Genomic DNA, 25,385 nt, shown 5'->3' with positions numbered 1-25,385 from the left:
TGTTCCATTATATTTTAGAAGAGCAAGGCTGCCAGCTGGTGTCTAGACTTTCAGCCCATCATCTATGTAATAGTTTGCTTCTGTGATGCACACCATTAAAATCCTTTTTATGGCCAGCAGGCTTGTAGCTGTGCCCTTTCATTCTTACTTCAGAGTGCCTCCTCTCCACTTTGCAGAGTGAGGGAGCAAGCATATTTTACTTATCTCTATTCTTCTCTCTTTCAATTTAATCTGTTTTCTTTTGAATGAGGAATAAGTTCTTTTCCAGGACATGCTATCAACCCATTCCATTCAGGTCTATGAGACAGTTACAAGCTTCTGTTTATGTTTATTGGTTCATATTTATATTTTATTTTATTTATCATCTATACTTTGCTTATGGACCAGCCATTTTGTTCTTACCCAGCTTTCCATTTGTTTTCTCCTATAAATTTCTATCTATTTCTTTCTTTCTCAATAGTAATGTAGATAAGGGGCACCTGGGTGGCTCAGTCAGTTAAGCATCTGCCTTTGGCTCAGGTCATGATCTCAGGGTCCTGGGATTGAGCCCCATGTCCGGCTCCCTGCTCAGCAGAGAGTCTGCTTCTCCCTTTCCCTCTGCCCCTCCCCCCTCAGCCCAGCTTGTGCTCTCTCTCAAATAAATAAATGCAATCTTTTTTAAAAAAATAGTAATGTAGATAAAATACCGACTCTGGAGCTCGAGTGCCTTGCTTCAACATCCCGGCTGCAGTAACTACTATGTAACATGGATGTGTTTTCCTTAACCTTTCTTAACTTCTCTGCCGAAGTATCCTCATCTTTAAAATGACAATGAAGATAATAGTATTATTTACTATTATTTGAGATTGGGGAGGGTTATTTGAATTAGTGTAAATGGGATTCTTAATCATCTGTGCTGGGCCTATGGTAGCATGTTCAATGGATGTTAGCTAAAATTCTTACTACTCCTTACTTGTTATTTCTTCTTTTTGATGTCCTGGTCTATGGTTTTATGCAATTTTTCTTTATTTCCTTCATATTTCAGTTTAGAAATATTTCCAATCGTTGGCAAATTTTAACAACAACAACAATAAAATCGTTCTTGTACCGATCTCACCATTTCTGTCTCCATGTCTGCGTTTCACTTACTGCTCTAGTTCTGCCCCTCAAGCCTTCAGAAAACAGAACGTCCCCATTTCCAATGTATAAGCCCTTCTGAGGACAACTTTTTTATCCCCTGTAAGTGGTTCCTTTTTTTTCCTTTTTTTCTTTTAAGTAGGCTCCATACCAAGTGTGGAGCCCAACAAGGGGCTTGAACTCATGCCCTCGAGATCAAAACCCTGAGATCAAGACCTGAGCTGGTATCAAGAGTTGGATACTTAACCCACTGAGCCACCCAGGCACCCTGAGTGGTCTCATCTTTAAACGAAATGTCTTCATTTCACCTCTCCATTCTTCTGAGAAACATGTTATCTGGTCCAGCGCTTCCTTTGCTAGCAGGAAAAGGGAATTGTGTCTGCAATGCTGAGCATTTGAGGACAATGCACATTGCGCAAGTGCACCAATTTGCAGTCGAATGCAAAAGACCTCCAGTGTCTTTGTGTTCTTGATTTAAGAAACTGCAATTTTCGTGGATCAGCACGTGCTCACCCCCGACCTGTACAAGCAGCCTAGCCCCGAAAAGCTCAGACCTACATACTGGTTAATTTCAATAGGCTACAGGAAGAATTGTAGAAGGTTTGAAGCTCTGACTAGCCCTGGTTAGCCAAGGATTAGCCTACCCCCTACCAGGCAGTCCAGTGAGCAGAAGTAAGCAGAGAGAGGCCAAGCTGAAAAGGAAGGTATAGTGTGGGCCAAAGCGAAGAAAGAAAATGAAATGAGGCCAGACAGGGAAAACATGTTATGTTCCCACGTCAGCCAGGAACCATGCCTTAGTTCACATAGCTACACAGAAGGTACGATGTGAGGGATTGATTTATTTTTTATTTTATTTTTTTATTTTTAAAAGATTTTATTTATTTATTTAACAGAGATAGAGACAGCCAGCGAGAGAGGGAACACAGCAGGGGGAGTGGGAGAGGAAGAAGCAGGCTCATAGTGGAGGAGCCTGATGTGGGGCTCGATCCCATAACGCCGGGATCACGCCCTGAGCCGAAGGCAGACGCTTAACCGCTGTGCCACCCAGGCGCCCCAGGGATTGATTTATTTAGTGACTACTTCGAAAACTATGTTTTCAATATTTGGGTCGTTAGGTAAAGTGAAAGTACTCTAACAAAACACTTGTACCCCTCACTATTTAATATGTCTGTAGGGTTTTGATACTTTTCTATTTCTCTCACCAACACAGTTTCTTAGAAGAGCCCTTTGATGGTACGGAGGTCTATCTGTGTGCCTCTTCAAAGTATTTTTCTTTTTCCAGAGAAACAGAAAGTCATCACTTTCTCTGAAGTAAATAGACCAGAATGCTAAGGGGTTCTTGTTTTCAGTTCACGACTTCAACCCCCAGGTAAAGCAGACAACTGGATTGCTCTCTTCCTCTACTGCACAAAGCCAGCCCACTTAGCTAAGGCCCAGCTGCTTCCTTCCTGCCTCTGGTCTGTAAGCCATTCCCTTAGTGTCGTCAGAGCTGGTATGCTTAGGGACAGACTGAGTCTTGTTTTGACAATTTACGCACCAACTTTCAGTTGCAAAATTCGATAAGTTCTGAACCATTACAACATAAAGCAATAGTGTTTCTGCACACACGTGCACACACACACACAGAATATTTTGCTCGCTAGGATGTAGCTAAATATTCTTTAATCTTTAATACCCACCTGTGGTGGGGGCTTCATGGAGAGGCTTATTCATATCCTTTATTTAAAATGTTTGAATATGAAGCTAGCTGGGGAGAGGGTGCATAGTAACATCAGATGCTCAGAAGGCTCTTTGAAACTTTATTAGACAGAATAAGCCCACAATGCTTACAAATGAAACCCGGAGTATCAGTGACTTAGCATAGCGAAATCTTATTTCTCACTCATAAGGATACGTGCAATTCAGTTTGATCGGGGGGGAGCAAGAGGCCTCCTTGCTTCTCAGAGTTTCTCAGGGATCCAGGCTAACAGAATCTCCACTCTCTTGTTGCTACACCATATGGACCAAGCCTTCATGGGTTGTGCGGCAGGGAAAAGAAAATAGGAGATTTTGGGGCGCCTGGGTGGCACAGCGGTTAAGCGTCTGCCTTCCGCTCAGGGAGTGATCCCAGCGTTGTGGGATCGAGCCCCACATCAGGCTCCTCCGCTATGAGCCTGCTTCTTCCTCTCCCACTCCCCCTGCTTGTGTTCCCTCTCTCGGGGGCTGTCTCTATCTCTGTCGAATAAAAAAATAAAATCTTAAAAAAAAAAAAAAGGAAATAGGAGATTTCATGGCTGCTTTTCTTTGCTTCTTCCCAGAAGGGACACATCTCACTTCCACTTACTTTAGTCCATTGGCAACAACCAGTCACATGGCCTCACTTAATTATAATAGGGCTAGGAAGTATAATTTTTTATATGTCTAAGAAAAGAGGAAAAGCACTTATTGGTTCTGCAAAAGAAATGTCTACTATGGACCCTGCGGAGCCCTGCCTAATGCTAGCTGTTTATCAAATACTCTTACAAAAAAATTAATGCCTCCATTTGGTAGCAGGGACTCCGAGGGACAGAGACAGCATTACCTATATATGATTGATACATGATTATGTAAAGGATTTGAAGCTTAATTGCAGAGCTTTTGGAGTTTTCTTTCCTAATAATATTTGTACGTGGAAATGAGAAAAGAGAGGACAGAACATATAAATGCAGGACAGGAAGCACTAACAATCATGTCTTTGGTAACATAATTCCATTTAGGATGGCCTAAATGCTTTGAACAATTTACAGCATTTGAATATAAAAAACCCTTCTTCTTAAAATGAAAAGCATTAAATGATTTGAGTCTTTGAATCACAGTAGAAATATATTGCTAGCATGTGGAACTATTTCAGAATTACACTTAACATCATTTTGGGATTAAAGTAGCGTTGAGTGCTCCAGGAGAAGGAATTTTCAGGTGCACGTATCGGGGCCTTTAGCCTTGTTTAGCCCAGGGCAGCTCTACACAATCCCCAGAGTCACCTGTCTCACTGTGCCCCGGACTGCTCCAAACCTTTCAGCTCCCCAACAAGCTCCCGATACAGTGCGAATTTCCGAGCATACATTGCAGAGTCCAAGGTCATGGTTATTTTATTTGCGAGAGAGAGAGAAAGAGAGAGAGAGAGCGCGCGTTCATGAGCAGGGGGAGGGGCATGGGAGAGGGAGAAGCAGGCTCCCGGTGCCTGGGTGGCTCAGGACCCTGGGATCATGACCCGCTGAAGGCAGATGCTTGACCCGACTGAGCCCCCCAGGTGTCCCCTCCTTCTTCAATTTAAACATACTGTGACCTCTCACTCGATTCTTTCGGAACCCAAACTTCACAAAGGCTGTGATCTGTTGGCTTCAGATATTTTATTTGTATTCAGTAACCATATGGAGGAAAACAGTCAGCAAAAACAATCAGAATATTTTCATCGCGACCCTGCTGTCAAAGATAAGCTTTCTTTAACGGCAATGTTTTCTTATTTTAAGTACAAAGAGAGCGGCAAAATCATCCTTGAATTTTCACAGATACATTTGGATTTCACGTTCCATTCGTTCAAAAGCAGAAATGTAAACTTACTGATGACAATAGCCCAAGCATTAGGTCTTTTGTAAGATTTCTTTTTCAGTTTCAAATGTTATACATGCGAATAACTACAAATGAAATCCAAAAGTATGTTGATGATAGCGGAATATTATAGTAACATTATACTAACAATATCATTAATAATACTTTAACAATCCTCTCTCAACTCCCTCCATTTCAACCCTTTAGGTAAGCAGTACACATACTCTGCCACTCTGTTATTTCCCAACTTTCTCCATCCAAGTTACCAAAATATGTAAATGTATCAATAAGGACTTTTTTTTTTTTTTTTTACAAGTGACAGAAAACCCAATCCAAACTCATTTAGATTAAGGAGCTGGTGTAGGGGCATCTGAGTGGGTTGAGTGAGCACGGACTCTTGATTTCAGCTTAGGTCAGGGGATCCAGCCCTGCCTAGGGCTCCTAGCTCAGCAGGGAGTCTGCTTGAGATTCTCTTTCNNTCTCCCTTGGCCCGTCCCCCTGCTTGTGTGCTCTTTCTCTCAAATACATAAATAAATTTTAAAAAATAATGAAAGAGCTGGTGTGGCTCCTGGTGTGGCTCCTATGGTATCTTCAGGATTCAGTTTCCCTGGGTCTCTCAGCGACTTTGTGTGCAGGCTTCATCACGCTGGCTGGTGGAGGCAGCCCTCCCTCTGGCCCAAGTTCCACAGGAGAGAACTCCCTCACCTTCTATCCCCCAGCACTCCTAGCCTTCTCCGAAAAACATGTTTAACTCCCCTCGATTGGGTTTGATTGTACTGACTTTGTGTTCTTGAGCTCACTCTCCTTCCCCGAGATCGTACGCTGTACCCTGTATTGGGAGTGGAAACTCACCGGAAGCACAGGGCTGAGATGGGAGCGGTAGATCCTTGAATGAGATTCCAGTGCTATTGCTCAAGGGGCAATCTATGAACGACAGGCACAGAAGGAATATGGTCCATGGCTTTCCTACTGCTGTCCTCAAAGGCAGAAATTATAGCTGGTTCTTTTTAATAGTTTAATAATATTTTATGCTATAGAATTAGTCTAATTTTTTTTTTTTAGGCAGAGAGTGTGCAAGTGGGGGGGATTGGAGCGAGGTGAGGGGGGAGAGGGAGAGAGAATCCTCAGCAGGCTCCACACCCAGTGTGGAGTCCCATTTGGGGCTCAGTCTCAGGACCCCAAGATAATGACCTGAGCCGAAATCAAGAGTCCAACATTTAAGCACTAAGCCACCCAGGCGCCCTGGGATTATTGTTTTTAATCCTAACAGACCTTCAGAATTTTTCTTACTTATTTTCTATACCACAAACAATGCTTCAATAAACTTGCTTATACACTGCTGCTTTTATTTTTATATGCTACATTTTGAAAGTGAATTTTCTCCATCCATGGCTATGGTTATGAATATATGTATATGTACGTTCTTTTTTTAATTTGCTAAAAATTGCCAGATATTCTTTTTAAGAAGACTATAGCAATTCATACACACAGTATTTGAGTGTGCCCATTTCCNNACATATACAAGAGAACTGGATATTTTTGTTCTTTTAATTTTTTTTTCTCAAAAATTTACCTATCCATTTTAGAGGGGGGGACGTGTAGAGGGAGAGGGAGAGGGACGAGCAGACTCTGCACTGAGCATGGAGCCCCACACAGGCTTGATCCCACAACCCATGAGATTGGAGAGGAAACCAAGAGTCAGTCACTCAATCAACTGAGCCACCCCAGGGCCCTATTTTCTGAAATTTTAGTCAAGTTTTGCAAATTTCTTATTGGGTTATTTGTCTCTTTATTGAGCTGTAAGAATTCTTTTTCTATTCCGACTACAATTCATTTCTTGAATACTTGTGTTCCGAGTTGCAGCTTGCATTTTGTCTTAACGGAGTTTTTTGAAGAGCAGGACTTTTAAGTTGCAATCAGATCCAATTTATCATTTTTTTCTTTTGTGTTGAATAATATTTGCATCTTGTCTAATAATCTGTTTAGCTCAGAATTACGCATATTTTCTCCTATTTATTTTCTAGAAGTTTTATAGTTTTAGTTTGTATTTTGGGCGGTGATCCTCTTTGAAATATTTTCGAGTATGATGTGAGGTGAATTTTGAGGTAACTCATTTCTATCTGCTCTTGTGCCTGAATCCCAGTCTGACAATGCGCCTGGTACCACTTTGCTTTGGCCTGTACACTCGCACCTCTGTCCCACTTTGGGAACAGATGTGTAGCCATGAATCCCTGCCCAGACCCCGTTCTCACGGACATCGTGGAGCTGATTGCTCACTTACAGGTAATGGCTGCTCCTCGATTCCTTAGCCAATACTCTGTCTCCTTGCCTCCGAACAGCCCCCGTGGCTGCATTTCCATGTTTTTGCTGCTACTTCCAGTACTGTAGTAACCCCCATCCGTTGTCCTCTTCTCCAGTGGCACTGAATGCCCCCAGAGCACCTCCACACAGTTTTTCCACCTCTGTAAGGCCATCTCTGCCTCAGACGAGCTGTCCAATTCCATGTCCGGCATCTCCCGGTCTGTGCTATCCGGCAATCTAACTAGATCCTGCTCAGTCATGTCCAGGATTGTGACTCTTGTCCTTCTAGCAGGTGGAAGGTCTCCACTTCTCCTTAGAGGCAGAGGTCGTGTCTTACTCATTTCTAGACAGCCCTTGACCTCCTCTGTGTTGGCTAATGCTATGTGTTAACTGGACTGGATCATGGGTTACCCAGATATATGGCTAAATGTTATTTCTGGATGGGTCTCTGAGGGTGTTCCTGGATGAGATTAACATTGCTCAATAGATGGAGTAAGACAGATTGCCCTTGCCAGTCTGGGTGGGCACCCTCTAAGCCCCTTGAGGGCCTGAGCAGAATAAAGACAGGATGTATGCTCTCCACCTGACTGTTTGAGTTGGGACGTTGGTCTCCAGCCTTTGGACTGTTCCTGGTTCAGCAGCAAGAACACACGCACACAATTACACACACACATTTGTGCACACATTGCCCTAGCAACCACTCCTACTGTTTCTGTTGCCTGCCCCCCCCCCGACTGCCCCCAAATAATGGAGAAACAAACACTTTGGAAAAAAATATAAATTTGAAGTCTAAGTTTTATAAGAATGTTTTTAAGTCATAATGTTTTACGGAGCCTTATTGCAATGTGCATGAATGGGGTGAAGAAGAATCAAATCCATGATACAGATTGCATTTTCAAATTGACGTAAATATCCAGTGGCTCAAGGGCTGATTTGGTTTGTATACAATCTATTTTCTTTCAGGCAGTAAGTTTATGGCCCTTGTTGAGACATTCTGCGCAGTTTAGAAATTTAAGTGCAGCTCAGACTTGCTGTCTTGGACCAGGCAGGGCAAGGCAGCCTGCAAGTCTTGTTCTCAAAGGGCAGGACATTGCATTACTTTCATGATCCCAAAGCTGGATGGCAAAGGTTATAAAAAAATATATATATTTTGCATGAAAATTTCCAAGTCATTCAACTGTGTAATTTATCTAGACACTGTGCTTAGGGAAAGTACATATTTTGCCCCACAAAACAGATTGCCTTCTCATTTCTGACTCTTGTGGGGGGTGTTATTTTTATTTGTTTTTGTTTATGTGTTTCCCTGTTTACTTTTTAAATAGCTATCAAATTCACATAGGTCAAAAATTTAGAAACATAGCCACAATGAAATAATTCTCTTCAATCTGAGAGCTCCATCTACCCGACCCCAACCAAAGGTAAAACAGCCAAACAATATTGCTACTTTCTTGTGTATCCTTCCTCCGGTGGCTTTCTATGCATATACAAATGAATGTGGGGCTTGTGTTCTAATTCTTACTGATTTTCAAGAGAAAAGGACTAGACTTAGAGGGACCACCATTGCCTGCTAGCCTAGAACTTTCCCAGTTTCAGCACTGAAGGTGCCAAGTCTTGGAAAACTTCTTATCCCTGGACAGATCAGGATGGTTGGCCACTCCCAATCTTCTATACACCGTCAGGACAAATACATTTTGGAGATGCTTTCATATCTGTACCAAGATCTTTCTCATTCTTTCTTTTAATAGATGCATCATTTTTTTTTTGTATGTAATCACTACTGTAGTTCAGCCTTCCCCTGTTGTATTTCAGGTTTTTGTTTTGTTTTTCCTGATTATGTGTCTACAGAAAACCTGATGCACATGCAAACATAAAACCAAAGATAAAAGACCAGGTATAACCTCACCACTCAGAGGTGGTCATTAAAGAAAAGGGCCAAACTGGTACGTATTTTCTTCCAATCTTTTTTCCATGCATTTGTTCACCAGTCATTTGCTGACTAACACTGTTTTATGAGGTAGGGGTTGCACAGTGAAAAATGAAAAAGGAAAATACAGCAATAAATAACTACAAACATCACAAAATCAGGAAAAACCACTTCATATTGTTATTAATTAGCTGTCTGAAATGCTTCATATTAACTTTTCTCCTTCATTTTCTTTCCTATGCACTCCTGGATTACTTCTCTCTATAATATTTTCTATAGCATGAATAGATTTAAAAAATATTGTTTATAGAGAAGAGAAAGATAGCTTGGTTCCTTCTGGCACAATCTATATTAATTGTTCCTTACTACTATTTCATCCACACAGCACTTGCTTGGCAGTGTGATATGAATGTCAAATTCAAAGAAGCAGAACTCTGTTACATGAGCTGTAAGATTTCAGGGCATTTCATGTTTGTTTTTGCATTAGACTCTTCTGAATTGATGACATTCATTAAGCAGTTTCTTGTCAATGTCCTCATTACCGTGACATATTATGAGTTTTATGTTGTCTTCATCCAAGACAGTATTTCATGTCAAATCAGCAAACCCCTTAAATAAATAGCTTTTACACAGCAAAGAAAATAGTCAACAAAACTAAAAGGCAACCTATGGAATAGAAGAAGATATTTGCAAATGACATATTAGATAAAAGACTAGTATCCAAGATTTATAAAGAACTTCTCAAACTCAACACCCCAAAACCAAATAATCCAGTCAAGAAATAGGCAGAAGACATGAACAGACACTTCTCCAAAGAAGACATACAAATCACCAATAGACACAAGAAAAAATGCTCCATATCATTTGTCATCAGGGGAATACAAATCAAAACCTCAATGAGATACCACCTCACACCAGTTAGAATGGCAAAAATTAATAAGGCAGGAAACAACAAATGTTGGTGAGGATGTGGAGAAAGGGGATCCCTCTTAACACTGTTGGTGGGAATGCAAGTTGGTACAGCCATGCTGGAAAACAGTATGGAGGTTCCTCAAGAAGTTAAAAATAGAGCTACCCTATTACTCAGCAGTTGCACTACTAAGTGTTTACCCCAAAGATACAGATGTAGTGAAAAGAAGGGGCACCTGCACCCCAATGTTCATAGCGGCAATGTCCACGATAGCCAAACTGTGGAAGGAGCCGAGATGCCCTCAACAGATGAATGGATAAAGAAGATGTGGTCCATATATACAGTGGAATATTACTCAGCCATCAGAAAGGATGAATACCCACCATTCACATCAACATGGATGGAACTAGAGGGAATTATGCTAAGTGAAATAAGTCAAGCAGAGAAAGACAATTATCATATGATTTCACTCATATGTGGACTATAAGAAATAGCACAGATGATTGTAAGGGGAAGGGAGGGAAAACTGAATGGAAAGAAATCAGAGAGAGAGACAAACCATGAGAGACTCTTGACTCTGGGAAACAAACTGACGGTTGTGGGAAGGGAAGTGGGTGGGGGGATGGGGTAACTGGGTGATGAGCATTAAGGAGGGCATGTGATGTGATGAGCACTGGGTGTTATACGCCCCTAATGAATCATTGAACATTACATCAGAAACTAATGATGTACTATCAGCTGGCTTATCAAATTTAAATTAAAAAAATAAAAAAAGGAAAGCAAACAAACACGATGAATTATTACTTTATGATGGCATACTTCGCATTATGGAGTGTATTCTTTACAGGAAAACGTTTCCTCTTCAACCTGGCATTACATCTAGGCATTGTGCCTTATTTATTTTTAAGCTTTAAAATACTTAGATTTGGACATATTTCTCATAAGCAGTATATATAGGAATTTTTAAAACATAAGGACAACCTTTGCTCTTTGACAGAGCAGTGTGCTCACACAGAGGTCTAGTTACAATAGAAACATTTGGTGTTACTCTGTTCTACGTCTCTTTCGTTTGTGTTGTGACACATTTCTTTCTTTTTTTTTTAAGATTTTATTTATTTGAGAGAGAGAGAGAGAGAGAGCACAAGCAGGGGGAGGGAGAGAGAGAAGCAGACTCCCCACTGAGCAGGGAGCCCAACTTGGGGCTCTATTCCAGGACCTGAGCGGAAGGCAGGCCCTTAATCGACTGAGCCACCCAGGCACGCCCATTGGTTTCCTTTTATTCGATGTGACAGTATGGATGGAAAATAAGAGTATTTTATTCTCTTGTGGTTGCCCTTAATTTTGCAAGTGCAAGGCTTACCCCAAGATTATATTTCTGTAATTCTCAGTAGACAGTAACTTTGTATTTTTCCTTCGTAAGCAATTAGGAGTTTGGCGTTTTTGCTGTGTTTTCTCTACCGTTCTTCACTTTCTAGAATTACAGATTTTATCTGGAGCTGTGAATCAGCTTGCACTCTGCATTTTATTTTATTTTATTTTATTTTATTTTATTTTATTTTATTTTATTTTATTTTTCCGCCAGCATATCTTCTTCAAGATGGGTAGTAAGGAGGGCACGTATTGCATGGTGCACTGTGTGTCATACACAACTAATGAATCATCGAACTTTACATCAAAAACCAGGGATGTACTGTATGGTGCCTAACATAATACAATAAAAAAACATTAAAAAAAAGAAAAGAATTGGTTGGGTTGCTTGCACGGGGTGACTTAAGCAGCCTGCGGTGCTGGCTGTGGCCACTGACAGCCCTCAGACCTTCCCACTGCTCTGTGCTGCCGCTGACATCCACTTCCATCTGCACCCCAAAGCTGCCAGGGAGCTCTGCCCAGCCTCCAGGCTGGAAGTGGGGCCCAATAACCCCTTCTGTAGCTCTCAACCAATGACTAGTGGACACTGACATGTCAGTGTCCCCACTCTCTCATCTCTTGGGTGTGGTGACTCTGGTGTAGGCATTTTGCATGGTTTGTCAAAACTTCCTTATGGGATTCCACTCTAGTTTTATCCTCATTGGAACTGGCTTGCCAACCCAACCTGTATTGGTTGCCTTCTTTTCTCTCATTCTTTTACATGTTTCCTGACATTCCAAATAAAATATTTGTTCTCAAATCCACACCTCAGGATCTGTTTCAGGGGGAATTCAAATCTAGACAGCAATTTAGAAAAAATGATTTAACTTAACTCTATATTTTTAATTTTGATACTCTCTAGAAGACTTAAAAAAAAGACAGTTTTCACATTCTTGATACCCTTGATTTTGGTTAATTTCATAGCCAGATAGACTACGTTTCAAATAGTTCTTCCCACCTCCCCTAAAGAATATATGAATGACATATAATTTTGTTACTTGAACATATATGAATGGGTTTCTCTTGCTTTAGTAGACAACACATTGACCGGGGATAGAATCCCCCACATTTTGCCACTGATGTCCACAAACCATGTTCTGGAATAATCTTCCATCTTTTAACATTGATGGTCATCTAAGTAAGGTCAGGATGATTTTTGTTTCTTCGTGGCAGCTTTTAAGAAAATTCATATTTTTGTATCTGGATAGGTATAGGAGTTTTCTTTATTCTTAAAATAAAAATATTTCCAGATAGGATCCTATTTCCATTCACTTTTTAGAGAAAAAGTGTGTGACCTTCCTTTTTTTTTTTTTTTTTTTTGTTGTTGTTTTTTATCTTAAAGAAGTTTTTTTACACGGACAGTGAAGTTCATGGTAACTTCTGCTCTGTCTCTCTCTCTCTTTCCCCCTTGATTCTGTAATTCTTTTCTTTTTGGTGGGGGAATGGTTATGTTTGCACTGATTTTAGTGAGAATTTGGGAGGTCTTTCCGGACTGGCTGTTCTGCCACAGGGCTGGCTACACGGTGTGTGGCCATGCAGTTGCACTGGGCCTACTCTGAGAAGTGCCCTGTGAATAGGGTTTAAGGTTTCATCTGGAAATTCTTCATGATTTTATCTTTGAATTTGTGTTTTGTAAGTGAAGTCCAATGGATCAAAGGAGCATGCACCAGTGCCCTGAAGTCCAGCTCGCTCGTGGTCCTGCCTCTTACGGCCCGACCTGAGACGGCCCTGCTCACATGGGATCCTGAATCCAGCGCAGGGGAGGTGGACAGGGCATACACGCTTTGTGTGCTGTATCGTAGGACAGGGCCCGGGACACCTGTGAGGGTCTGGAGTTGTCCCATGATAGCCCTGTGCCTGAGAAAGCACAACATTAACAGTACAAAAAAAAAAAAAAATACCATGACAGGTGAGGACCGAGAGAAAACTGCAGAAGAAAGGAAAATACATTTCATCCTGTTTTCTTTTCCTTTCTTTTTTTTTTTTTCTTTTTGAACAAGGAGACCCCCGTATTCATTTCGCACTGGGTTCTGCAAGTTATGCTGGTAAAGCCATCACGTAGTCACGGAAGCTGTCCCTCTAATCTTAAATCGATTCCTACAGAAAATATTCCCTGGATCATACCCACTGACTGTGCGCTGGCTTGTAGCCCCTCACTTTGCATCCTATTCCGCTCCACGTTTAACCAGTGTCCTGCTTCTGATAACATTCTTTGTTGTGGTTCGTCTGAGATTGTGTGAGTTGAGTGTTTTCGTCCTTTTCTGTTCTTTTCTTCATCTGTTCTCACGTGTCTATGTGCGAAAGGCACTCTCAATGACCAAAGAGGAAAGGAATAAATAATGGAATGCGTGAAGGAACAACTAAAAGAAGAAGGCAGTGTCCTCATTGTCACTGGTGTGGGTTTTGGCATGTTATTACTGGGTGGCAGTGTTACGGTAGCTTTTTAGGGGCCATTTATTTAGTAAGCCTTCAAAAAGTGTCTTGGATAAGAAAGTTGCTTCCTTGACAGTGGACTACTTCTGCAGAAAAGAATTTATCTATTACAATTTTGATTAAAGGCTTCTTCTTTCCCCATCACCATATTCTGATGTGACAGTGTTCCCAGACTTTTTGTTAAACACTTTAAATCAATAGAGTCCTAGTTACTTTTTATCCACTTTAAATCGGTGGCCCTCCATAGTCCATAATGATGCAAAGTGCTTTGCAGTCCCAAACCAAAAGTATCTGGTTTTGCCTTCACAAAAGATTCCATTTCTATAGAATTTTGTCAAGTTTCATTTTAAAGATATGCATCCATATTTAATAGATACATAGCTTTACTGCATATTAATACCTGGGAAATGGCCAGTTAATTTGTCCAAAGGTAACCTGGGTATATACATTCAAAGACCGGTAGGGTATATTTTCTAGCTTTGCTTCCAATTTTATTCCCAATAATATGCTTTCTTTGTGGGTAAGTGATCTAAAGCTTATTTTTCTAGTTTAAAAAAGAAACTTGGTTCATTTAGCTGAATGGATACATTCATGATCTGTTAACACTATGACCGAACTTTCACTCGATGCCATTTTTATGTGGGGCCTCAAAGGGGCCAGCCATCTGAAATTAAGCTACTCTCACTCTTTACATAATTGCTGAAGCAACATAACACATTATTATCAGAGAAGCTCTTGTACTAAGTGGATGTTAATGTATTTGTGTATTATCTATGGCAGAGGGCAGAGAGGTGACCAGGAAAGTGAGCTGAGTACCCACACTTATTCTGATTGGATTCGACAGTATTATTATGGTTTATTTCATTTTTTCCCCCAGTGGAATTTTCCAGTGCCTCAGAACTGCAAGATACATAGCAGGATGGCTGTCACAGGAGACGATCTTTGTGATTACAAGGATCTGGGTAAGACTTAAAACTTATTTATGTTTATGAAACATTTGTCCAGTGCTTTAAAATATTTAAAAATCATTACTTTACACAATCATCCAGGAATATCAACAGCAATTTATAAGAAACATCTCTGACCCTTTACAAGATTTCACTGTCTAGCAGGGAAGACAAACACATCCATAGATCATTTGAACTCAATGTACAAGTCCAGTGACAGAAAGACACATCATGTACCATCAGAATGCAGAGGATAGTTTAGAATTGCTACCAGGGTTATCTCCCCAAAGCCCAGATTTGATCTTCAAATCCTTACAGCAGGGTTCGCAAACACGAATGCCCATGGAAGTCCAGCAGGTACAAATATTTGTGAAACCGAAAGGTATCACACAGTAGGGAGTGGTGGAGAGTTTGGAGATTGTGGTGGCCTGCAGCGGACATGCATAGACGAAACGGTCAGACGCTACTCACCTCCAGCCACTTGTGGTCAAGTGAGGCCCACCGTGGCCAAATCATCTCTGTTACTTCTTTTTTCTCCCCCAAGAGAAGCTGGAAGTCTAGAATTTTGTGTGAGGTCTCACAATTTTTTTAAATGTTTTTAATTTGTAATTTAAATGATACACCAAACAAAAACCCAAACCCGCACATGCGCAAACACCGTGAGAGCCAACTGAACCACATCTGCAGACCTCCGGCTGGTGAACTTTGGCCTATAAGAGAGTCAAAATGTTTTAGGGACGCATCCAAGACTTTGCATAATCTGGACCCAATCTGCTTTTGCCTTTAAACTCTAGGTCACTCCACGCGGAGCACACTGTGGGCTCCGGAACACACTTTCTACTCTCATGCCGGATGCCTTTGATCTCTGTCTACAATGCCCTTCTGCCTTTCCCACGCACCTGGTGAAAATCCCTTCCCCTTTGTAGGCCCAGTTTATGTGCCAACCCCCATGTAGGTCTCCCTTCATACTCACGGTATAAATAATTTCTCCTTTGTTATCCCAGAACGTTTTATTCCCACTACCAGTAGGATGCTTGTATCCGGTTCAAAATCCCACCAGTTATGCATCTTGTTTTGTTTTGTTTTCCTTCTGATTTAAAATTCTTTATTGTTCACCAATGGCTGTTTTTTTTCCTTTCATTCACGTTTAGTTATAGACATTTTTAAAGGTTTGTAATATTTTTACGCAGGACTCAAGGTGAGTGGCATGAAGTTGAACTCGTTACCTCAGTCCACTCTGGGGCTACAATCTATTTTTTTCCCCTGAGTATTGATACTCTGTATTACCCTGGTAACATTTCTATTAGTTTTTTATTGCTGTTATAACAAATTACCTCAAACTTTATGGCTTAAAAACCCCACAGATTTATTACTTTTTAAGTTAGAAGTTCCACGTTGTTTTTAATGGGCTAAAATAATTTTAATGGGCTAAAATAAGGGTTCCATAGGGCCACGTTCTCTTCTAGAAGCTCTAGGACAGGCTGTGTACAGCGGCCAGGGGCCTACCTGCATTCTTGAATCATGGCCTCCTTGCTCCTGTGTTCTGAGCCAGCAAGGTGAGTTGAGTAGTTCTCACAAAACTACTAAGTTTCTTTTTTGCCTCCTTCTTCCACTTTTTTTTTTTTTTAAAGATTTTATTTATTCTACAGTGATAGAGACAGCCAGCGAGAGAGGGAACACAAGCAGGGGGAGTGGAAGAGGAAGAAGCAGGCTCATAGCAGAGGAGCCTGATGTGGGGCTCGATCCCAGAAAGCCGGGATCACGCCCTGAGCCGAAGGCAGACGCTTAACCGCTGTGCCACCCAGGCGCCCCTCCTTCTTCCACTTTTAAGGTCCCCTGTGATTGCATTTGGCCCACCCAAATAATACAGGATAATCTCTATTTTTAAGTCAGTTGATTCACAATTATAATTCCATCTGCATCCTTAATTCCCCTTTGCCATTCACCTACCATTTTCACCTGTTCCAAAGATTAGAACGTAGACAACTTTGAGACGCCATTATTCTGCTTACCCCATCCTCTAATGGCAACTTATTCTAACATCATGAAAGTACATTAAAAAAAATAGCAACTCTCAGCAGTCTATCTTTATAAACCTAAATCCATAAACGAAGGGAAAAAATCCCTTGTTTTCCCAGTTGACCTTTGCTGGGCCTTACAACGAGGCATATTTAGAAAACCCCCCAGGCCTATGCATGCATCTATGAGACCAAATATATTTTAGCTCAAAAAATCAACTGACATGATAATACCTAATTTAAAAACTATCCTCAGTGACGATTAGATTTTTTTTCACGTGGTACCTCCACATGCCACTAATATCCTTTGCCGAAGGCTTCAGGTCATGGTATACCTTTGCTATAATAATGCGTCTATATCTGAATGGAGTTCCTCCATCTTTTCCAAATTCTGGGAGCCTGTTCTTCAATCACCAACAGCTGATGGCATATAGTTCTTTCCATGCTGTGTTTTGCATGTCTTCAGTAGGCAGGTTAATGTGAGCATTTCTATAAGAAACTGGAGCAGAAGTTATATGAATCTAGCCACGCCATGACACTAAGACATTCGCTTTGGCTTTAGTGGCTGCCGTTGACTAAAACAAAAGGCAAAGGTGAGGCCAGCTACGTTAAGCCAATGGAGCTGGAAAGGACAGTCATACTAAAGTTTCTATCTTCCATCTATGGCTTCCTTGTTTCTTGTAGAAATAAGTTTCATGGATCCTGCAGAGATTCAGACGCTGTCTCAGCCACAAGAGGGCTGTTCTGTCAACTGGCATTGGCTGTTACCATTGAAGGGAAGCTTCCAAAATGCTAGTGAACAATGTTCCAATGAATGATGTATTTTCAAGGTCTAAACGGATCCCATTAGAACATATCATTTTGATGTCAGACTAACAAAAATGAAGCAGCAGATAATGTGTTGCAAACTCAGTAAAAAACCCAGGTTTAGAAGGAGTTAAAACAATCTTGTACTAGCAGTTTTGCTTGACTTTGGTTATTGAAGTCATGTGTGGATTTGGCATCATTATTTAAATTTTTCAAACAAACAAGGATATGGGCAGGTTCAGAAGTCTCATGTGAACTCTGGATTGCTCCTACACACAAGATTTACGATTTTTTTTAAAGGTTAAAAGTCTCAAATTCTTCAAGACAGTTAATCTTTTCAAAGTAACTATAGAATGTTTGGTTTGACCTGGGCTCCAGAGAGAGAGGGAAAGAGAGAAAGGAAAAAAAAGCAATCAAAATAAATTAAAGGATTATTTTAAAAGGACCCTCAAATTGTCACAATAAGCAGAGGATTTCAGCACACTCGGCTGAGTATAAGTATCGTGTTACCAGCTCTGACTTACTGGCCACCCCAGGCAGCTCTGAGGCCAGTGCGGTAGAGGCTTCCCAAGCGTGAGTCTGAGCATGTGAATATTTGCAACTCTTCTTGCTCATGACATTTATAGGGTTAGGAGTAAGTGGCGCTGAATGGACAGTGATGTTTTTTCTTAACTTTTTGGAACACTTTTCATTGCTGTTTTGAGATTTTTGTTTTTCAGCATTTCACAGAAAAATAAGAACATTCTCCTTCACCCTTTCATGGTCCCTCCCCCTCCTTCGTCTCCCCCTCTTCTTTGTCATCCTTCCACTCTAACTTTCCTCCTTCTCTTTGCCAACATAAATTTCTCTATAATTTCCCAATTGCTCCATTCAAACCATTTTACATGTGGACTACTTCTATGAGTTCTTTTCTCCTTAAACAGAAATACAAGCACGTTTCCCAAACTTAGGAGACTTGAAAGGTCCTTGTTGTGTGCTGCTCTTGGCCCACCAGTAGCAGTGCTGCGGGCTAGAAAAGCCTAGGGACACTCACCTGAGCCCCAGCCAGCTGCCCACAGACATCTCCCGTTCCCACACCAATGTGAGGACTGGGCCAACCCTTGTGGTTCTTAGCATTGCAAGATGCCTTGCAGCAACAGCCATCAGAAAATTTCAAAAAAAAAAATATAAAGGTTTATGACTTACAATACCTGGAAATTACACAGCATACCTGGGGCCACACGGCAAGATTGTGGGTAGAGAGATAGTACTCAGGTTGGGGATTCTGTTTTCATTGGGGTTGAGGGCATGGACTCACTCTTTATTGATGAATTTTAAACATAAGAGCAGAAATTTAAAGGGGGAAGAGAAAAAGCAAGCAGCCCAAATGGTCAGTTATGGATATCAACCAAGATCTCTAAAACAAAGGAGCCTCAGTCTGGGAAGGCAGCCTGGCTCTTTATCTGGTGTGTGGCTGGTGGTGCATTTGATAGCCACCTTTGAAGTAGATGCCCCGCCATCAGAGTTTAAGTCAGGCCCTTGTATTAAGACAGAAGGAAAGAAACAACAGTCATGGCTCCACACTGTAGTCCTTTGGAGACGATTTTGTGAAGTCGTGCTTATGTCTTAGGCAGCACTGCCTACATACTATTGTAGTCACGTGAAGAGCTATTCTGTTCTGAACAATCTACAGAGAAGGTAATTCTCCTTTACCCCTACTGATGCTAGCTGCTTATCAAATCCATGTTTTCTTGTTTTTCCTGGGCAAGGGCATATTCCCCAGCTGCCCTTTGAGTAAGTATGCCCTGGTGACTGAGCTGTAGCCAGGGAAGACGGAAGGAAATAAGTACCACTCGCAGACCTGGACCATGTCAACTTTCCATAAGCCCATCTCCATTCTCTTCCTCTTCTTTCCGGCTAGGAGGGGAGTCCCAAGGTGACCCTGGAAACCACCTATTGATGAGGACAGAGCTCCCATCATCCTGCTTCTCTGAATGATTGAATGGAAGAGGGTGAGCCAACCTCTGCTTACCCACCTAGTAAGCGCAAGTAAGAAATTCATTTCTATTGTTCTCAGGTCATTAGACATTTCTGGCTTTATTTGCCACAGAAACTAACATTATCCTGAATATCCTTCATTCTGTGAAACATGTATAGCATGTCATGCCACCGATCCAGGTTTATGAAACCAATGCCCTCTTGTTGATATGCCCTGGATGCCGTTGCATAAAGTATAAAAGGCTTTGTGACTTTGTTACTGTCCTACCTTCACTTTTATTTTACATATGTGATGTAATGTCTGTATAGGACCCACTCTTTTCCTATTGGATTCCCTATTTACTATTTGTTTAAATGTCACTGCCACTATGCCCTTTAAAGAAATTTTCAGCAACATTTAAATTAATTATACATAATAATATTGTCTGTTTTCTCATTTGTGTGTTAGGGTTGGGTAAGAGAAGTGTGAAGGGTATTTTTTTTTTTTTCAGGAAGAACCTCAAGTGTATTTGTGCTACATGACTTTGGAGGGAAAAATTTGCCCACTTTCCTACTCAGCCAAGATAGTGCAGACAGCATTTAATTGTATACAATATCTTGTCTTAAAATTACAATGGTATAGCTTCCTTTGCAGATGTAGACTGTGTGCTCTTGGGCGGCCTCCTTCTATTCTCTGTCTAGCAGGGTCCCTTCAGAATATGTCATTACTTTTAATTTTTTATCCTAAAGGTGAGATATTTGATATAAAAGATTCAAACAATATAGAATTCAATCAAGTAGATGTGAAATTTGACTTCCTCTCCTGAGACTGAGTTGCTATGGAGTCCAATGTCCCTACTTAAAAACACGAACGGCCAGAGTGCGTGTCACAGAGATGTGGAAGGAAGACACGGTGAACAGTAGCAGCGCCTGTTGAAAATGGAGCGTCAGCATTCTTGAAGGACAACGTTAAAGAAAATCTGACTCTCAGCCCTCAAGTGGAAGAGAGACCAAATAGGTGAGGGCGCTCTTGTCCAAGAGTGACGTAAGCAGAGAACCAGGAGAGAAAATGGGGTCTTTGTTGGGGGGAAGTGGGATTTGCGAACAGACAAGACTCGCTTATGATGCCTTGGTGTCTGCAAGAAGGGGATTTGAGCCTTGCTTCATGGCAGGAGATCACTAAGGCAGCATGGTGTTCAGGCTGAGAGAAGAGTGAGAAGGAACTTCCTGAGGTCGCTGGTTCCTGAAAGGGAAGGAAGACAGATTTCACTTTGATAAAGGACTTTACCTCCATCTTGACCCCAGTCTGTACTTTATAACTGATTAAGTTTCTCTCTCTGGCTTATGTCTTAACTCAGGCAAAAGACCTGACAGGCCAAGCATCTCATGATGGGAACTGAAACTACCCCCTCAAGCAATAAGGACTGTCCTGACTGACACCAGCAAGACCCCATGTGATTGACCTCGAGACAACGATTGACCTGACCTTGACTGCCCAGCTGCACATGCCCACCAACCTTTGTCCTACATTTTCCTCGTATAAACCTAGAAGTATTTTCAGTACTTTGTAGTCAGCCTTTGGGACACTAGTCTGCTGTCTTCTGGTGTGGACCTCACTGAAAGATATTCCTTTCTTGTTTCCCCTTCATTCATTTCTCTGCCTTTGGATTTCATTAGCTGCAAGTGGCCGACCCAACCTGGTCCGTTTGGGACCCCTGGAGCACAGGTCCTCTTGGATCCTGCATCCTGGCTCTAACTTGAGTCTGCAGGCCCAAAATTGGGGTGCAAGAGGTACATAAATATGATGGCTGCATGCTTATTGGGCTCTCTCTGTCATGGGCAAAGAGATGTAGCAGAGGAATGGAGATGTGATGAAGTCATTGGGGATTAGTCAGAATACATAACTCCGTCAGAGAGTCAGCCAGGACCTGGGGATTTGGGATTGTATCTTGACACTAGGGCCCAAGGGATCTCACTCTCCTGAGATCTAGGCAAAGTCTTAGGTCAGCAGCGAGGATCAGCAGAAATGGGATAGTAAATTCATGACCACCAACATGGGAGTTTACAGAAAAGACATAAACTGTAGCACAGAAGAAGACGGTCAACTTGCAACGCACTGTCCTACTGCACCAACAGCAGACTATTAATCAGAAGAGAGTGAGGAGTGAGCAACAGACCATGATCCTTACTTCCCACCCACCAACCCCGCACCTCCATACAAACACAGCTCCATACAAACTGGAGAGCAGTGGAGGGGGGAAGGGCAGCTCTGTGCTACTGGGGGGGGAATGTGTGATTTGTACTGTTTGATGATCACCACCGTGTAAATACTCCCATCAGGGCCAATGTTGAGTTCCAACAGAACGTCACTGAACTCTGAGATAGGAAGAAGTGTGCACAGTAGGCTCTTATGAGCTGGTGAGAGCTTTGAGTACGATGTGAGATTATAATTCTACAATGGAAAACACTCAGATGTGGCCCAAAGGAGATTGTTTTATTAGTTGGAAAGTGGTAGCCTTAGATGGAGGAGTTGCCAAGGTTCCTGACAGATACCCAGTGGGAAGCAGGACTAAACACATCACAATTGGTAGCAATTGCTAAAGAAGTCAGAGTGATTTCATGTTTATAACTTAATGGTAGGGATTTGTAATTAACCCAGTCTTAGAATTCTTGGATACATGGCCAAGCAGTAAACCAAGACAGAGAATTCCCTAAACAAAGGGGACTTCAAAGGAAGCATAGTTACCTGGAGCTCAATCTAAAAGAATTGACTTGTAGTTGGAATATAGCTTTAATGGCTACCGCTGGGGGTCTACCTCTCATGAGTGGCATTGGGGGATGGGGTCTGGCCACAAAAAATTTGCACATAGGAACTATCAAGTCTGAAATCAGCCATTTCTGATTCTCCGAATGGCTGGCCTATTACTGGAAAAAGGCAGTAGAAAAATATCCCTCACCCCAGCCTTGCGGTAGACAAGGAAATCTGCCATCACCTTGAAGGCTTTGGAAGAAAAAGACCAACCCATGAAAAATAATTTGTAAGCTTGGGCTCTTCGCATAAAAACCAGTATATGACTGGTTTACTCCTGGAAGCTCAGTGAGGCAAAGCGGAAACAACTCGAGAAAAACATGTCGGCAGCCCAGGCACATGAACCTCCCACCAAATGCAAGTCTCCTTGGGGCTGATCTCACAGACACAAACTTCTACAAATGCATCACTCCGAAGAATAAACAGCAGTTGAAAAAATGGGAGCATGTGCCTCCCAAGAACTAAAAAACGAAAACATAAAAATTTAAGTGTTTGATAGGGTGAAGGAAGGGATAGAACAAATAGATGAGAAGAAAATATGGGAAAAGTGAATTCAGATTTTATAAAGAATTAAATAGAAATTCTGGAAATAAAAGTATCGTCGCTGGATGAAAAGAAAATCAAAACTCAACGAGCGTGCTAAGTAGTAAATTAGACACAGGTGACCATGAAATCAGACAGATTTGAGAAAAGCAGCCAGAATGCAGCATACAAAGTAAAAAATGGAAAATACGGAAGGACCAGAGCCATGTAGTACAGCGTGAGATCTGATAAGCGCCACACAGAAGTCCCATGGGCAAACAGGGAAAGAGAAGGAGACAGCTACCAAACAGCAGAACCACCAAGTCACGTCCGGGGGTAGTGGTTTTATGCCTAAATACTTGATCTCGCCTTTTTCCTTTCTGCTGCTTCCCTCTCTCCTCTGATGACTGCATTCGTTCCCACTGCTGTAACTTCTATCAAAATGGTCGCGGCTCAAAAATTTATACCCTTGATCCAGACCTCACTTTCAAATTCCAGACTCATATATCCACTTAATTATATCATTTATATATTTCACATGCATCTAAAAATAAGTTTGATGAAACTTGAATGTTTTATCTTCTCTAAACCGATGTTTTCCACATCAGTTCAACCACCAGCTCCATTAGCCCAGACGTGAAAGCAAAGCATCTGGGAATCATTTTTCAAAACCTCCCTCTCCCTTTCTCTCAGTTCTAGTCCTTACCCAAGTCTCTCCTTTTTTTTTAATAATAATTTTTTATTATGTTATGTTAGTCACCATACAGTATATCCCAAGTTTTTGATGTAAAGTTCCATGATTCATTACTTGCGTATAACACCCAGTGCACCATGCAATACGTGCCCTCCTTACTACCCATCACCGGCCTATCCCAGTCCCCCACCCCCCTCCCCTCTGAAGCCCTCAGTTTGTTTCCCAGAGTCCCTAGTCTCTTATACCACCACCTCGGCCCCCTTACCACTGTTTCTCACCTGAATTTTTGCAATGGTTTCCTGATTAATCTGCCCATTTTCACTTTTGTCCTCCCCAAATGATTCACTATACAGTAGCCATCTTTTAAGAACACACGTTAGATCACATCATTCTGCTGCTTAGAATTTTCCATTTGCCTGAATCTCTTTGAAAAAAGAAAAATCTCTTTGAAAAAAATCTCTTTGAAAAATCCAAGCTCCTATACATGGTTGCCGTAGTAAACAGAAGAATGTTCCCCTGACAAAGGGGTTCAAATTGGAATCCCCAGACCCGTGGATATGCAAGGCTCCAAGGCAAAGGGGACTTGAGGCTGCAGATGGAATTAGGTTGCGAATCAGCTGACCTCAAACTGGGAGGTCAGCCTGGATTCTGAGGGGTGCCCAGTGTAATGACAAACAGCCTCGGAAGTGGAAAAGGGAGCGGAGAGTGAGTCAGCGATGACATGTTTAAGGCTCAACCCACCGACCTCTGCTGCTTGCAAGGTAGAAGAGGGCCATGGCCCAAAGAATGTGGGCAGAAAAGGCTTTCTCTTCTAGAGCCTTCAGAGAGGAGCACAGCCCTGCCAATACTGCAGTTTTAGCTCAGTGACACCCAGCCCGGACCTCTGGGCTCCACAGCTGTGGGTAGGATAACGAGCGTGTTTTCAGCCACCACGTGTATGCTCAGTTGTTCCCACGGCGACAGGAAGCTCTACCAGGGCTCACAGGAGTGTGCGTGGTTTGGCCACGGCGTCCTTCTACTTCATCGCCCCACTCACTGTGCTCTGGTCCCCCCGGCCTTCTCCATGGCCAGCCCCAGGGCCTTCCCGGCTCCCTTCCCCTCTGCGTGGAGGCCCTTTAGCTGGTGCCTTAGTTCAGGTTCTTGAGAAACAAACCCTGAGTTGAGTTCCGGAGTTCCAGTCATGTATTTGGGTGAGAGTCCTGATGCGGGAGAGCGAGGTGCTTGTCTCACGGCGTCCAAGAATGAACCTCGCAGACGAGGGAGAGTGAGTAAAGAGACAGGAGTTTATTAAGCAAGCGTACAGAAAAACTCTCAGCAGTGAGAGGGGTCCCGACAGGGTTGCCAGTGCGGGCTTTTAGGGTTGGTCTTTTATAGAAAGTTAACCAGGGAACTTACATCTTTTTCACATCTCTACTGACATCACCTCTGTGTAAGCAGGACTAGTGATAACATCTTGAACGGCTTACTTCTTCTTAGGGTCTGTTCATTTTCTGTTAACCACAGGAGACTGGCATGAAGGAGACTCCCCCCTCGGACACCTAGGGCCGGATGGTCTGGCTTGTTCCCTTATCTCTGGTTTCCTTTCACCTCCCACATTTTGAATTTTGAGCGCCTGATCCCATGGCCCCCTACCTATGTCTCTCTGCCTAGCCCCGACTGTTGCTTCTTCAGTCCCAGGACACACGGGGAAGGGGCCACGAGGCTGGGGCACGGAAGGACAAATGACCAATAAGGGTGCAGTCGTGAGCTGCACTCACACGGCCGCCGTTGTGGGCAGCTGGAGCTCCCTCCCACCGGGCGACTCTGGAGAACGGCTTAGGACATCCATGTTAGAACTCTCCAGCCCGGGGCCCAGAAGAGGGCGGATTTGCACATCAACTCCCCACGGACTTCAGTCCTACTCTGCGGGGTTGTTAGCTCCCCAGCACTTTTCCCTGCTGGCCAATGGGACAACGGACGCCGGCTACCTGAGAA

This window comes from Ursus maritimus, unplaced genomic scaffold, assembly GCF_017311325.1.
Source record: "Ursus maritimus isolate PB19 unplaced genomic scaffold, ASM1731132v1 scaffold_15, whole genome shotgun sequence".
NCBI lineage: Eukaryota > Metazoa > Chordata > Mammalia > Carnivora > Ursidae > Ursus > Ursus maritimus.
Note: the sequence above shows the minus strand (reverse complement) of the source record.